We start from the raw sequence: 12717 nt of genomic DNA on the forward strand, positions 1-12717 counted from the left end.
CAAAGCTATGTTAGGGGAGGTTAGGCGGTGGTAGCAATTCGGCAAAGGTGCGCAGGGTGATTAGCAGGTGGAGGCAAAGCTAGCAGTGCAAGGAATTGACACGAGCTGCACTGGATAGGGAGCTTGCCTTTGACGTAGACCGACACGGTCTTATTGACCCAGCGGAATGGCCACTCCAAATTGGAGCACGACACGGTGTGGCTCGCTGTAAGGTGGGTTTAGGTGGGTGGCTGGCTACTTAGCGGAGCCGAGGATGGGGTTAATTGGATTGAGGTGGCTCCACCAGACTGAATTGAGAGGTACGGGACCAGCGTCCATGGCGATAGCGGAACAGGGGGGGGCGGATGGCATGGCTTGGCGTGGTGTTGCCATGGCAGGACGCGGCTGTCAATCGGTGCACAAACATGTATGGCTATGGGGCGATGGGGAAATGGCCAACGTGCACAGGACAGTGGGCCGTATAGCCATAATTTACAACCCGACGATGGCGCTCGGTTCTACGCGCCATAGTGGCATGGCACCGATTAGGGGAGATAGTAGCGTAGCATCACAACAAACGTGGGTGTGATGGCTAGGTAGGTGGGCAAGGCAACGTGTGGGTAGGGCCAAGCGTGGCCATGAGCGCACGGTACTGCCACATGAGCATGAGGCGGCAGCGTGGCCAGGCGGACATGATGGCGGTGGCAGAGCATACACAGATGACCTCACACAAGAGGCCACAGCCAGCAGCAGTGGGGTGTCGCGATGAATGGAGTCAGTGACACATCGAAGCGGCGACAGTGGGCTAGCTAGAGTAGCGGGCCTACAACAACGACAGTGGTGGCTGAGTGGCTAGGTCACCGGGCACGGCGTGCATGCATGCTCAAGCGTGAGCATGAGCTAGGGTGTGGCAACGGGTGATAGTGGCCCACAGCATGGGACCAGCAGCAGGCTCGACCAGCGCGGTGGCGTACGTACGGCGTGTGAGCACGGTGACCACGCCTAGACACAGAAAATGTGTCGTGCACACTTTTTAAAGCGGTCCTAAAACCCAACTTAAGGATCCAATTGCTAAACCAGTTTTTCTACACTCAAGAGGGTATGTTAAACTACTGAAACAAGCCCTAATACCCTACCATTGCTTAACCCAAAATTTCTAAAAAATTATCGAACTTAGCTTCGTCGAACCATTTTCTGACTTACGAAAATTGACTAAGTTCTTATCGGTTTCGCGTCGAATTCGATTTTCAAGCTATCAAGTATGCTAGCTAGCGAATCTCATTCTCAACCACAAGTATTTCACTGCCACCTACGAAGTTTGTACCACAAACTTTATTCAAGTGCTGGGTATGCATTCTATAGCATTTTTGTTCATTTAGATCCCTAAGTGACATAACACGACATGAAACATAACATTCGTTTCGCGTTTCCGATGAATGTTTCGAGCCATAGAAATTGATTTACACTCTATAATTTATACACTATCATATGAACATGATGCACATGCAATGTTTTAGCAAAAATAGTACAGTGTAACACTGAGGGTGTTACAATTTATATCTCCAAATAAGTTTATTATAAAAGTATATTTAACGATCTACCTAATGATACTAAATATGTATTACATTATATATATATTTGATTAAAGTTAAAAGTGTTTGACTTCTCAATAAGTGAGAATGACATCTATTTTGGGACGGAGGGAGTAGGTTCCATGAGAGTCACCACCAGAGATCTCTGCCTGTCAGGAGCACCGGACGACAACGGTGATCAGGTCTAGCAGATTGAAGCTGTCGTCGAGCATGGGTACGTGGTATGTGCTCGTGCAAATGGCTGATGCTCTAACTCATTGCATATGCATTTAGGATCTAGTGGAATGCTAACACCCTTGAAAATATTTGTGAAAATATGCTAACACATGTGCACAAGGTGAAACACTTGGTGGTTGGCACATTTGAGCAAGGGTTAGGAACTTCACTGGCGCCCTATACAAAAAAGACAGAGGTCACTGTAAGTAACCAGACGCTGGTCTCGGAAGGACTGGCGCGTCCGGTCAGTAGAAGCAGCGAAGACGCTGGTGTCGGTCTCTGACCGGACGCTAGGTCACTTAGTGACCGAATGCTGGAGGACTACGTCTATTCCCGCTGATATGGCAGTGCACAGAGGAGACACTGAGTGACCAGACACTAGGTGGGTCCGGTCAAGCATGACCGGACGCATCCGGTCATGAAAAATTATTTCTGGATGCTTACTGGAAATGACCAGATGCTAAGGTCCAGCGTCCGATCACTTCATAGCAGCGCGTTTGGTCATCACTTAACCGTTGAGATCGGGTGATCAACATTTGAAGAGAGGGGACATGTGGCATGCATCGTGTGACTAGACGCTGAGGTCCAGCGTCCGGTCGATATGACTAGAGCGTTCGGTCACCCTATGTTGTGCCTAGTGAAGGGGTACAACGACTCTATTTCATGGGGGCTTTTATTTAAGCCCCATGGCCGGCTCAAGCTCACTCTCTTGGACATTTTGTATTGACATAGCAACCTTGTGAGCTTAGCAAAAGCCCTCGCACTCATCTCCATCATTGATTCATCATCTTTGTGAGATTGGGAGAGAATCCAAGTGCATTGCTTGAGTGTTTGCATCTAGAGGCACTTGGTGTTCGTGTTTTGCTATGGGATTAGCTTGTTACTCTTGGTGGTTGCCGCCACCTAGACGGCTTGGAGCAGCGAGGATCGTCGAGCGGAGGGTGGTGATTGTCTCTGGCTCCGATCGTGGTGATTGTGAGGGGTTCTTGACCTTTCTCCGGCGGAGAACCAAAAGGTACTCTAGTGAATTGCTCGTGGCTTGTGTGATCCTTATCTTGTGTTGGTTGTGCGGCACCCTATTGAGGGTTTGGCGTGTGATGCCAATTAGCGCGTGAACCTCCAAGTGAGTGAATCATCACAACGAGGAGTAGCTTGCCGGCAAGCAAGTGAACCTCGGTAAAAAATCATTGTGTTCATCACTTGATTTTGTGGTGATTGGTCTTCGTTGGTATTCATTCTTGTGATTGTTTGGCTCCTTCCTCGACACAGCGATATAAACATCTTGCTCACTCTCTTTACATTACCGCAAACTAGTTGTCAAGCTCTTTAGTGTAGCTCGTTGTGAGAGCTTGTTAGTTTGGTTAGTGTGGCTCTTTAGTTAGCTTTTGAGAGCACACTAACTTAGTGTAGTGTCATAGCTATTGTGTGGATAGAAACTATATAAACTAGAATTGTGGTAGGTGGCTTGCTATTTTAGTAGGCTAGCGCAACACTTGCTTCGCCTCATAATTGTCTAACCAGTCTGTTAAGTGTTGTTGTAGATTTTTTATAGGCTATTCACCCCCCTCTAGCCATTAGGACCTTTCACTCGTCTCTGTAACAGGTCGCGCACGAACCCGCGCCACTCGATGATGATCCTACCGACGCGCTATTAACGAGCGAGAGCAGCATGACGCCACATGTGCAAACCCAGGGTTCCAAAACCATTTTAGACTTCTTGTGATACATTTAGCAAGTTTAGGACCCGAAAATCTGTTTTTTAAGAAATATATGGACCTATTTGAGAACGCGTGACAAGATCAAGAACCTCTAGTGGATTTCACTCTTTTTTTATTATGTCAGGGCCATGATTTCTTGGTCGGCGGTGTCCCTAGAGGCGGAGCCGTGGATAAGGCAGGTGGGTGGAAGCAGGCATAGCGGGGTGTGGGCGCGGGCGTGGCAGGCATCCGGCAGCTGCACGTAGGATCGGATGGGCAGCCGAGAAGGACTGTGTGGACGAGCAATGGTCTGAGTGTAGGAGGGGCGCGCGTTGCTACTTCTTCCATCCCAAAATAGAGGTCATTATGAAATGCGTATAGGTCAAACTTTTTCAACTTTGACTAGATTTGTAGAAAATACGTGCAATATTTATATCTCTAAATAAGTTTATTATAAAAGTTTATTTAACGATCTACCTAATGATACTAAATATGTATTACATTATATATATATATATTTGATTAAAGTTAAAAGTGTTTAACTTCTCGAGAAGTGAGAATGACATCTATTTTGGGACAGATGGAGTAGCTTCCACGAGGGCCGCCACTAGAGATCTCTGCCTGCCAGGAGCACTGGATGACAACAGCGATCAGGTCCTGCAGATTGAAGCCGTCGGCGAGCGTGGGTACATGGTATGTGCTCGTGCAAATGGCTGATGATGTGATGCATGCATGCCCGCGTGCATCAGTGCATGTGCCATGTATAGTATGTACCGACTGTGGGTCTGTGGTGGAGGACCAGGTGGTGTATCCCTCATTGATGCTCGTGTGCGTTCTGCTGTCGTCCAGCGCCAGCTCGGCGTCCGGCGTGACGATGATGTCGTTGGTGGTCACCGGGACGGCTACTTCAAGAGGTTCTTGTCCTGCTCGGACAGCCAGGATGGGAATGTGGTGCCTTCACGTGACGGCGCAGCTTCGATGGACGGCGGGCCGCCGCCACTGCTCCCGACCTTGGCCTTCCTAACGTGCAGCGCCAGCACGGTGCTGACGAACCGTGTGAGTGCAGCCACCTGCCTACGCACGGCGTCGCTCCTTGTAGGATTGTCCGGCAGTGGCATGGTGGCTAGGCTGTCGCGGCACGTGCCCTAGTTCGTCAGCGCGGCGCTGAGCCATGTTGTGGCCCCGTCCGCGTCGGCCATGGACCCCACGAGCGCGTTGCAGGGGTACGCGAGGCTGATGCTGAGCAGCTCGGCGTAGTCGTGCATGCCCAACAGCGCCAGCACCGTGGGCGCCGCCGCGGACACAGAGAGGTTCTACGCCAGCGCAAGCACAGTCGTCGCCTAAACCATCATGAACTGGACAGACGCCGCTCGTGAACGTGTCCCGCGCTGATCGCACCTCCGCCGACGTGACGTTCATGTTGGACACATGCGATCCCTTAACCGGCAGCCACGTGGCCCGTCATGCTGCCTCGTCTCTGTAATAGGTCGCGCACGAACCCGCGCCACTCGACGATGATCCTGCCGCACGCGCTATTAACGAGCGAGAGCAGCGTGACGTCATGTGTGCAAAACCAGGGTTCCAAAACCGTTTTAGACTTCTTGTGATACATTTAGCAAGTTTATGGACCCGAAAATCTATTTTTAAGAAATATATGGACCTATTTGAGAACGAGTGACATGATCAAGAACCTCTAGTGGATTTCACTCTTTTCTTTGTTATGTCAGAGCCACGATTTCTTGGTCGGCGGTGTCCCTAGGGGCGAAGCCGTGGATATGGCATGTGGGTGGAAGCAGGCATAGCGGGGTGTGGGCACGGGCGTGGCAGGCATCCGGCAGCTGCACGCAGGATCGGATGGGCAGCCGAGAAGGACTGTGTGGACGAGCAATGGTCTGAGTGTAGGAGGGGTGCGCGTTGCTACTTCTTCCATCCCAAAATAGAGGTCATTATGAAATGCGTATAGGTCAAACTTTTTCAACTTTTACTAGATTTGTAGAAAATACGTGCAATATTTATATCTCTAAATAAGTTTATTATAAAAGTTTATTTAACGATCTACCTAATGATACTAAATATGTATTACATTATATATATATATATTTGATTAAAGTTAAAAGTGTTTAACTTCTCGAGAAGTGAGAATGACATCTATTTTGGGACAGATGGAGTAGCTTCCACGAGGGCCGCCACTAGAGATCTCTGCCTGCCAGGAGCACTGGATGACAACAGCGATCAGGTCCTGCAGATTGAAGCCGTCGGTGAGCGCGGGTACATGGTATGTGCTCGTGCAAATGGCTGATGCTGTGATGCATGCATGCCCGCGTGCATCAGTGCATGTGCCATGTATAGTATGTACCAACTGTGGGTCTGTGGTGGAGGACCAGGTGGTGTATCCCTCATTGATGCTCGTGTGCGTTCTGCTGCCGTCCAGCGCCAGCTCGGCATCCGGCGTGACGATGATGTCATTGGTGGTCACCGGGACGGCTACTTCAAGAGCTTCCTGTCCTGCTCGGACAGCCAGGATGGGAACGTGGTGCCTTCACGTGACGGCGCAGCTTCGATGGACGGCGGGCCGCCGCCACTGCTCCCGACCTTGGCCTTCCTAACGTGCAGCGCCAGCACGGTGCTGACGAACCGTGTGAGTGCAGCCACCTGCCTGCGCACGGCGTTGCTCCCTGCAGGATTGTCCGGCAGTGGCACGGTGCCTAGGCTGTCACGGCACATGCCCTAGTTCGTCAGCGCGGCGCTGAGCCATGTTGTGGCCCCGTCCGCGTCGGCCACGGACCCCACGAGCGCGTTGCAGGGGTACGCGAGGCTGATGCCGAGCAGCTCGGCGTAGTCGTGCATGCCCAACAGCGCCAGCGCCGTGGGCACCGCCGCGAACGCGGAGAGGTTCTACGCCAGCGCGAGCGCAGTCGTCGCCTGAACCATCATGAACCGGACAGACGCCACGCGCGAACGTGTCCCGCGTTGATCGCGCCTCCGTCGACGTGACGTTCATGCTGGACACATGCGATCCCTTAAACGGCGGCCACGTGGCCCGTCATGCTGCCTCGTCTCTGTAATAGGTCGCGCACGAACCCGCGCCACTCGACGACGATCCTGCCACACACGCTATTAACGAGCGAGAGCAGCGTGACATCACGTGTGCAAAACCAGGGTTCCAAAACCATTTTAGACTTCTTGTGATACATTTAGCAATTTTATGGACCCAAAAATCTGTTTTAAGAAATATATGGACCTAGTTGAGAACGCGTGACAGGATCAAGAACCTCTAGTGGATTTCACTCTTTTTTTGTTATGTCGGAGCCGCGATTTCTTGGTCGGCGGTGTCCCTAGGGGCGGAGCCGTGGATATGGCAGGTGGGTGGAAGCAGGCATAGCGGGGTGTGGGCGCGGGCGTGGCAGGCATCCGACAGCTGCGCGCAGGATCGGATGGGCAGCCGAGAAGGACTGTGTGGACGAGCAATGGTCTGAGTGTAGGAGGGGCGCGCGTTGCTACTTCTTCCATCCCAAAATAGAGGTCGTTATGAAATGCGTATAGGTCAAACTTTTTCAACTTTGACTAGATTTGTAGAAAATACGTGCAATATTTATATCTCTAAATAAGTTTATTATAAAAGTTTATTTAACGATCTACCTAATGATACTAAATATGTATTACATTATATATATATATATATATATATATATATATTTGATTAAAGTTAAAAGTGTTTAACTTCTCGAGAAGTGAGAATGACATCTATTTTGGGACAGATGGAGTAGCTTCCACGAGGGCCGCCACTAGAGATCTCTGCCTGCCAGGAGCACTGGATGACAACGGCGATCAGGTCCTGCAGATTGAAGCCGTCGGTGAGTGCGGGTACGTGGTATGTGCTCGTGCAAATGGCTGATGCTGTGATGCATGCATGCCCGCGTGCATCAGTGCATGTGCCATGTATAGTATGTACCGACTGTGGGTCTGTGGTGGAGGACTAGGTGGTGTATCCCTCATTGATGCTCGTGTGCGTTCTGCTGCCGTCCAGCGCCAGCTCGGCATCCGGCGTGACGATGATGTCGTTGGTGGTCATCGGGACGGCTACTTCAAGAGCTTCCTGTCCTGCTCGGACAGCCAAGATGGGAACGTGGTGCCTTCACGTGACGGCGCAGCTTCGATGGACGGCGGGCCGCCGCCACTTCTCCCGACCTTGGCCTTCCTAACGTGCAACGCCAGCACGGTGCTGACGAACCGTGTGAGTGCAGCCACCTGCCTGCGCACGGCGTCGCTCCCTGCAGGATTGTCCGGCAGTGGCACGGTGGCTAGGCTGTCGCGGCACGTGCCCTAGTTCGTCAGCGCGGCGCTGAGCCATGTTGTGGCCCCGTCCGCGTCGGCCACGGACCCCACGAGCGCGTTGCAGGGGTACGCGAGGCTGATGCCGAGCAGCTCGGCGTAGTCGTGCATGCCCAACGGCGCCAGCGCCGTGGGCGCCGCCGCGGATGCGGAGAGGTTCTACGCCAGCGCGAGCGCAGTCGTCGCCTGAACCATCACGAACTGGACAGACGCCGCGCGTGAACGTGTCCCGCGCTGATCGCGGCTCCGCCGATGTGATGTTCATGCTGGACACATGCGATCCCTTAAACGGTGGCCACATGGCCCGTCATGCTGCCTCGTCTCTGTAATAGGTCGCACACGAACCCGCGCCACTCGACGACGATCCTGCCACACACGCTATTAACGAGCGAGAGCAGCGTGACGTCACGTGTGCAAAACCAGGGTTCCAAAACCGTTTTAGGCTTCTTGTGATACATTTAGCAATTTTATGGACCCAAAAATCTGTTTTTAAGAAATATATGGACTTATTTGAGAACGCGTGACAGGATCAAGAACCTCTAGTGGATTTCACTCTTTTTTTGTTATGTCGGAGCCGCGATTTCTTGGTCGGCGGTGTCCCTAGGGGCAGAGCCGTGGATATGGCAGGTGGGTGGAAGAAGGCATAGCGGGGTATGGGTGCGTGCGTGGCAGGCATCCGGCAGCTGCACGCAGGATCGGATGGGCAGCCGAGAAGGACTGTGTGGATGAGCAATGGTCTGAGTGTAGGAGGGGCGCACGTTGCTACTTCTTCCATCCCAAAATAGAGGTCGTTATGAAATGCGTATAGGTCAAACTTTTTCAACTTTGACTAGATTTGTAGAAAATACGTGTAATATTTATATCTTCAAATAAGTTTATTATAAAAATATATTTAACGATCTACCTAATGATACTAAATATGTATTATATTATATTATATATATATATATTTATTTAAAGGTAAAAGTGTTTGACTTCTCGAGAAATGAGAATGACATCTATTTTGGGATGGAGGGAATAGCTTCCATGAGGGCCGCCACCGGAGATCTCTGCCTGCCATGAGCCGGGGGTAGGTGCGTAAGGCCTTGTTTGAATACATGTGTATCCACCTCAATCCACATGTGTTAGAGTAGAATGAAATGGAATTTAATTTAATTCCACCCCAATCCACTTCAACACATGTGAATTGAGATGAATATATGCACATCCAAACAAGCTGTATGGCTCTTCTTGAGAGGCTCCTCCAGAGAAGCCAGAGCCATTTTGGAGGAGCCACACCACAATTGGTGACTTCTCCAAAACGGCTCCGGCTTCTCTGTCTTTTACTAAGGGCTTGTTTGGCAGGGCTCCTCTCCGGCTCCGGCTCCTCCAAAAGAGCCCTGCCAAACGTTTTCTTGGAGGAGCCGTTTTTTCAGTAAAAAACAGAGGAGCCGGAGCCGTTTTGGAGGAGCCATAATTTATGGCTCCTCCAAAACGGCTCCGGCTCCTCCGGAGGAGCCCCTCAGGAGGAGCCGTGCCAAACAAGCCCTAAAAAAAACGGCTTCTTCAAAAATAACTTCTTCAGACAGAACTCCTCTACAGCCAGAGCCGAAGCTAGAGAGGAAACTTGTCAAACAGGCCTCAGCCTATCCTCTTTCTTCCTCCGCGTGCTGGGGTGCTAGAATAAATCGACGCGGCCTTGGCACTAGACGCTTCCCTATCTACTGTACTTGCGTTATTCGTGATCTGTATTACACGCCGCTCCAATTGCCCTAGCAACATTGACGCTCTTCTTTCCTTCTCTAATAACCTGCAAAAGTTCGACCATGTTGTTCAGTTCTCGTTGCTGATTCAGCTAGTCAGGACCAAATCCATTCGTTTTTGTTCGTTCTATTATCTGAAGTCACGAAGTAGGGAAAACTACGGGCTGTTGGAAATTGAGGAACTGTGGTGGAGATTAGTCGTGATTGGCTAATTCTAAGGATTCCAAATCTGTTGCTTTAATTTGGAATTGTGAAATGGGTAATGATAAATTTGCACAAGCTACTGTTCTTTATTTGTTGGGTGGAAGCAGGCTAGCAGAGAGTGGTGCAAGATTTTTTGTTTCTGCATACACTGGTGTTCTGCATTTTTGCCATGGCACTGATTTACTGGTAATTTTAACTACCGGCAAAGAATCTCCTGCACTTTCTGGTAAACACCAAATACATTAGTGAAGTTGTTGAGTTTGGAATTATGAAATGATGAAGCATCAATTGGGTTTACACAGAACCTGTCAAATGAATTTTGATTTTGGATTGAGACATGTTTCGCATTTGAGCCTTGACAGGCTAGAAGTTGGGTAATGCATCACATCATTCTGCATCATTCTTCACTGTATTCTATTTCGTTAATCATTCTTGTAACGTTTATGAGGACTGAAGGTTAATAATGCATACAAGAAAACCTTAAAAAATCTCACATATGCTGGAGCAAATAGCATGAACGACGCTACTTTTGTTCAAGCACACTGCCCCCCCTGAATAAAAAAACTACTTCCATCTGATCCTACTAGTCATCAACACCTACTTTACTTTGCTCTTGTAGTAGGCATACAATCCAGAGCCCATAAAGCCTAGTCCTTGACCGATAACATCAAGCTGCCACACCAAAACTCGTGCTCAGTATTCAGTGGGAGGTTAAAGAGTAAAATGATGCATAATAAACAAGCTCAAAACTTACAAGACCAAAAGGAAACCCACTAAATAACATCCAACCAATCCAACGGCGAAGAAATACCCCAGAAATAGTGAGCATGAAGGTTTTTTTCTTGAACATGCAGGAGAGGAGAGCCGTGTATCATTATATTAAGAAGAAAAATGGGGTAAGAACCTTCTGCAACACCGCACACACCTCCAACACACTTAGGATCCTAAAACATGTGTGCCACACAAACACATAGGTGAGCATGAAGATCACTACATAATATTTTGTATGTTGAACTGTTGGTTTGAGTGGGATAGCTGGATTGCAGCCATACATTCACGTTGCCACATCAATCTTGTGAGTGCAGAACTCAGGGTTGTATTCCATAAGATAGTATAGTTCAGTAGAATTGTAGAAATGCTAGGAATCTAGGATGCACGAAAATAGAACCTGCAGGTGAAATTTCATTATTAGTGGCATTCATAGATTCATACTATATGGCGCTACATGATACGCCCTTGACACAAGTCACTATTTAGTAAGAGGTTTGTAGTCTTTTTGTCTACTTGTTTGAGTGTTAAATTAGGATGAAAATAACAAATTAACATGTAAAGTGACCTCAACATCATCTGCATACTAGTAATTTGACTGAATGGAAGAAAATGTGGAACAATAGCAGTCTTATCTGAGTGACCAAACGAAATCCTCCCAGTGACATGGCCATACTCTGCAGTCTTGACAGTTAATTCCGTGAACCGAGCTTGCATACCATCACTGATAGATGCCCTAGCAGATATACTATAGATCATAGTAACTGGACTGAATGAACGCAAGGAACAACAGCAGTCTTATCTGAGTGGCCGGAAAAAATCTTCCCAGTGACATGGCCAAGCCTTGGTGAGGTGGCATCCGATGGATTTGCGAGGCGGCATGGCATTCAATGTAGTTGGCGTGCCGGCCAATACTGAAGGTTAGTGGACATTGTCTGTTATCTTTGGGCTCAAATGGATCACATTTATGATATTTCCTACTCATGATACAGTAGCTGTCAGAATGATATTCTAGAAGATAGTCACCGGATATGGTTCAGATGATCATAAGGAGACCTCGGGCACCGGTGATATGCAAAACTCATGTGTTTAGCATTGCTAGCTACTGCTCCCGATGGAGGTTTGATTATGCAAGAGATTATATTTTTATTACATCATCGTTAATGGAAAATCCAGAGTTGAAGGCAGTAGATTATAAAATTAACAATGAATTCATGAAACCACTCATTTCATGTACGAGATGAAGAAACAACTCATATGTAACTGTTATGAACTGCACAATTATGATGACTGTGATTAGGATCACATGCAAAAGACAGCAACATGTAAGAGGCTGGAGAATTATGATGAATATGATTAGGATCACTCATTTCCTGTCCCGATGAAGGTCTGCAGGCTTAATTAATTATTTAGGGCATTTTACTCATTTTTGCTAAAAAATGTCTGCATTGCAGATCTTGCTGACTTGATTGGAGAAACAATTTCTAGGATTTTGTGTTAGTATGTCTCGCCCATGTGTAGTTATAAATTTGTTTTGCACACAATACAGAAAAAATCCAAAATATAACAATATTAGTCGAACAACCGAGGGTTTGGGGCGCATGTTGTAAGAGCTCTCTTGCCCTTTTTATTTTTTCTTAATATAAAGATACTCAACTCTCTTGTGTGTTTGCAAAAAAACAAAGAAGATTAGTAGAACAATTTTTTTATTTGGGGAAAATTGTTTACCTTCTACTAATATCAATCTGCAGTTCCTCAATTTCATGTACCAGCACCAGCCAGATTGCCAGAAATTTATCTGAGGGGGCAACTGATGTGGGGAAACCAAAATTTTGTTCACTGTCTCGACCAAACTTAGATTTTCCACTCCTGTTCGATCTAGTACTGCAAATTTTCTCGGCGTGGGAAAAAGTACAAGCTATCCATGTTTGTTTGTTTTTTCTGCTATGAAATTTTGGGCATTAAAACTGTTTTTTTCTCTCGTGCTGTTCCTATTTGTAACAACAGGTCTTCCTTGTTGTCTACCATCTGCCTACTCATCTGTGAGGGAGCAAGCGCACAGTTGATGTAACTTGAATCTGAGGGCGGCAATGCTGACTGAACTAGCTAAATGCAGATGGCACATAATGCACACACTACCCACCACTGACCGCTGGTAGCATTGAAAAGTAAGCTGGGTCTACTTCA

The sequence above is a fragment of the Miscanthus floridulus genome, chromosome 2, assembly GCF_019320115.1.
Source record: "Miscanthus floridulus cultivar M001 chromosome 2, ASM1932011v1, whole genome shotgun sequence".
Classification (NCBI taxonomy): Eukaryota; Viridiplantae; Streptophyta; class Magnoliopsida; order Poales; family Poaceae; genus Miscanthus; species Miscanthus floridulus.